The following is a 4,594-nucleotide window of genomic DNA, read 5'->3' as shown; positions in this document are numbered from 1 at the left end:
AGGTTCATGTCCCCATAGGTTTGTTTTAGAGAGTTCATTCCAAAAAGGAAATTCAAAAAAAAAGGAAAAAAGAAAAATAGAGATAAAGAAAAAAAGGGAAAAAGAAAAAAAAGAAAAAAAGAGAAGAAAAAAGAAAAAAGAAAAAAGAAAAAAGAAAAAGGAAAAAGGAAAATAGTAACAAAAAGTAGTATTTTGAACTACGTTCGACCTGATTCTTGTCACCACAAGATACGTAGGCAGTCTTACGGTTCGGTCGCACCAAATGAAATATTTCATAATCCCACGAAGTCAAGAGTGGGGCGGTTTTTCTTAGAATCAAATTCTCTTGTTTTAGAAATTGGGGCAAAGTTTTGAAATGAATTCCAAAAGTTGTAAATAAATTAACCCTGTTATCTTAGTTATTTTGAGCCTTTATGATATCCTTTCTTTCTAACCCTTTCCAAAAGCCACATTACAGTCCAAAAAAGACCTCTCAGATAATCTTTGAGAGTACCGAGCTAGACATGCCGGAGCATATGAACAAAAATGAGAGAGTCTTATCGGTGAAAACCTTCACAGGCACCATAAGGCGGCGGTAAGTTGAGAGAAAGAACAAAATGAGAGAGGCTTGATGGTGAAAACCCTTCTGGCACTATAAGTCAAATAAGGACCATGAATTAGATAGGATAATCAGAGTATTGAAGCCCAGTTTCACGGCGAAGAGGTACAATAAGAGTTGAATATTAGATTTGCTTGACAGATTAGGCCACTTAATCCAAAAGTGCATGTCATGGTCATTGGAGTTGGTATCCACATCTGATAAGTTTCTACTGGGTGATTTTCCTGTTAGATATCATTTCTTTCCATTGTCCCCTTACTATGTTCCTCTTAATTTGTTTAAGTCCTCTTCTTGAGTCTGTTCTATCAAAACAAGTGAGAAATGACTTCAAAATCTGCTACTAGCTTTCCAATTGCATAAAGCGGAGTCTGGCTAGTACATCAAAGTGGTTTAAGTCAGGAAAGAGTAGTATGTGCACTGTGTTGGTGACAATTGACGTGCTTTGGGATTCATGTGAAATGCAAAGGTTCGGTATATGTCAATTCATGAGCACAATGCGACCGATAGAGAGTATTGGGTGTGAACAGATCAGAGGTATTTATTATGATAAGGGTGACAGAGAAAGTGGTTAGTCAATAAACAAGCAAGGTATTTAAGTTGAAATCAAATTTATCATGGCAAGTGAAGGAGAAATCGCCCTCAAAGTCAAGGCCACAAACCAACCACCATGTTTAAACTCACAAGTTTTCTTTGTTTGAAACAGGGACGAAGATTATGTCCAAATCAAAGCTTGGAAGCTTGAATTTTCCAAGTGCAGTGCCCAAATCCGGTTAGCACAAAGGTTGTTTGAGAAGGTTTTTACTTGCTAGGCGTTCCCCTAGTTGAAATGACCATTACCTCCTAGGCATTCTCCCTAGTCAGAAGAGTTTTTAGCTTTCTTTAAGTTCAGGGCCCTCCTGGATAATGTGATTTAAGTTTTAGTTTTCAGGACCCTCCTGGATAATGGGATTTAATTTCAAGTTTTCAGGATCCTCCTGGATAATGGGATGTAGTTTTAAGTTGTCAGGACCCTCCTGGATAATGGGATTTAGTTTTAAGTTTTTAGGACCCTCATAGATAATGAGATTTAGCATAAGTTTTACCTTTAGGAAATAGAATTTAGCTTTTAAGTTTTCACTCTTAAGATGAGATTTAATTTTAGTTTTCAGGACCTTCCTGGATAATGGGATTTAATTTTAGTTTTCAGGACCCTCCTGGATAATAGGATTAATTTCAAGTTTTCAGGACCCTCCTGGATAATGGGATGTAGTTTTAAGTTGTCAGGATCCTCTTGGATAGTGGGATTTAGTTTTAAGTTTTTCGGACCCTCATAGATAATGAAATTTAGCGTAAGTCTTACCTATAGGAAATAGAATTTCAAGTTTTCACTCTTAAGATGAGATTTAATTCTAGTTTTCAAGGCCCTCCTGGATAATGGGATTTAGCTTTTAAATACTTAGAGCTTTTTTGGATAACAGGATTCGATTAACACTCACAGATGTTCCCGGTATCAAACTGGGGCAGAAAAGTTTCTTTGTTTTGTCTGTTTTATTGTAATGGCAGGCGCCCACCTGGAGAACATGGGAATTTATTTCAAATTTTGAGTTGCAGGCGCCCACCCAGAGAACAAGGGACCCATTCAAGTATTAGGTCAAGTACCAGGCACCCACCTGGAGAACAAGGGAATTCACTTCAAGTATCAAGTCAAGTACCAGGAACCCACCTGGAGAACAAGGAAATTTATTTCAAGTTTAAGCATCAGGCGCCCACCTGGAAAACAAGGGAATTCATTTCAAGTTTAAGCATCAGGCGCCCACCTGGAGAACAAGGAAATTCATTTCAAGTTTAAGCATCAGGCGCCCACATGGAAAATAAGGGAATTCATTTCAAGTCTAAGTTGCAAGCGCCCACCTGGAAAACAAGGGAATTTATTTCAAATTCTAAGTCAGCATCAGGCGCCCACCTGGAGAACAAGGGAATTTATTTCAAATTTTAAGTCAGCATCAGGTGCCCACCTAGAGAACAAGGAAATTCATTCAAGTTTAAGTTGCAGGCGCCCACCTGGAGAACAAGGGAATCTATTTCAAATTTTAAGTCAGCATCAGGCGCCCACCTGGAGAGCAAGGGAATTCATTTTAAGTTTAAGTTGCAGGCGCCCACCTGGAGAACAAGGGAATTTATTTCAAATTTTACGTAAGCATCAGGCGCCCACCCGGAGAACAGGGGAATTTATTTCAAATTTTAAGTCAGCATCAGGCGTCCACCTGGAGAACAAGGGAATTCATTTCAAGTTTAAGTTGCAGGCGCCTACCTGGAGAACAAGGGAATTTATTTCAAATTTTAAGTCAGCATCAGGCGCCTACCTAGAGAACAAGGGAATTCATTCGAGTTTTAAGTTAGTTGCAGGCACCCACCTGGAGAACAAGTGAATTTATTTCAAGTTTCCAGTCAGTAGCAGGCACCCACCTGGAGAATGGGGGAAGTAATTTCAGAATTCACTTCAAGTTTCAAAGAGGAGGTAGCACGAGTTGCTTGAAGAATAAGGTTTTTACCTCGAGGCACGAGGGTTTGAGATGACCAAAGAAGAAGTCTCAATCCAAGAAAAAAGAAAGAAAAGGAAAAAAAATAGGGAAGTGAATCCAAATGCAGAAGCAGATGAAAGATGGGAGCTCTCAAGACATGGCTGAAGCCACGAGCACTACATGTCCGGTCTTGATCCGAAGAAGCCGTGAAAGAATGAACTAACACCTACATCTAACAAGCATCAAGATTCATATCATAGTCCACATGAAGAACCAACCAAGACTCAAAATCAAGCTCCCAGAAGACTCATAGATAGGAATCTTGTAACTCGTAGCTGATAGGCTTAGTTAGTCTTTTTAATCTTGATTTTTGATGTAGTAACATGACCGCGGACCGGAACCTCGTGGGAACGGAACCTCAATCGGCTCTCTACCTCGGTATACTCCAACACTGTTCCTACTTCTGAACTACACGTGACCTGATTCCTTTATAGCCAAGGATATGTAGGCAGCTCAGATACCAGGGCTCAGTTACATTCTCCTTTCTTTTAGTTTTTGGTCTCTCTAAATAAGGGTCGGGTCAAAAAACCTGTCTCGTCGTTCTTTGTCTGAAAATACTTCATATTTCCAGTCAAAGAGGGGCAGCTGTAGACATGTGATTTTTGACCCTCCCCAAGATTTTATCGCTATTTCAATTAGTTTTGGCTCTTTTACTTTATTATGTCATAAAAATAAAAATTACAAAAATATTTACTTTTATTTAGCTAATTGATATAAAATAGTTTCACTTATAATTTTTAATTTACTTTAATTAATTAGAAATGATTTCATAATTTTGTAGTTGTTATTTTAGGAGTTACAAATTTGGCCAAAATTTGGCCCAATTCGGATCTAGCCCATAATAACCCAAGCCCAATCCCCTTAAAACCCTAGAAAGACACTTAAAAACAACCCCTAACCTAGCCTTGGAGGGGAGCCGTTTTTCTGATTTTTTTAAAAAAAAAAACCTAGACAAAACCTAAGGACTCTTCTTCTTCATGAGAGACCCTTGACAACACAAGAAAAAAACCTAGACTCCACTGAAGCTCCCAGCCGTCACCTCTCCAAAACGACCCCTCATCTCATCTTCTTCACAACCAGACCTAACCCTAGCAACCAAACCCTCCCAAGTCGTCGCTCCACCTCCCGTCGTCGCCAGTTTGCCGTTGGACAGCCACCACCACAACCAGCTTCTTCTGCCATCTCCAAACCTGCCATTGCTTCATCCTCTTCAACCCTTAACACACCCTAAAAAACCTAGACCTTAGAACCTAACAGACCTTTCTCCTTCACCTACACAACAACAATAACCGCAGCTTCTCACCCCAGCTCAACTCCAGCTCCTCGCCGTACACCCACCATAACTCCGGCGACCACGCACGCACACAGCAGTCCCCTCCCCGTTGCCGTTTCTCACCATCCCTGAACACCAACCAGCTACCACTACCCCATCCCT

Source organism: Nicotiana attenuata, unplaced genomic scaffold (genome assembly GCF_001879085.1).
Source record: "Nicotiana attenuata strain UT unplaced genomic scaffold, NIATTr2, whole genome shotgun sequence".
Taxonomy (NCBI): Eukaryota; Viridiplantae; Streptophyta; class Magnoliopsida; order Solanales; family Solanaceae; genus Nicotiana; species Nicotiana attenuata.
Note: the sequence above shows the minus strand (reverse complement) of the source record.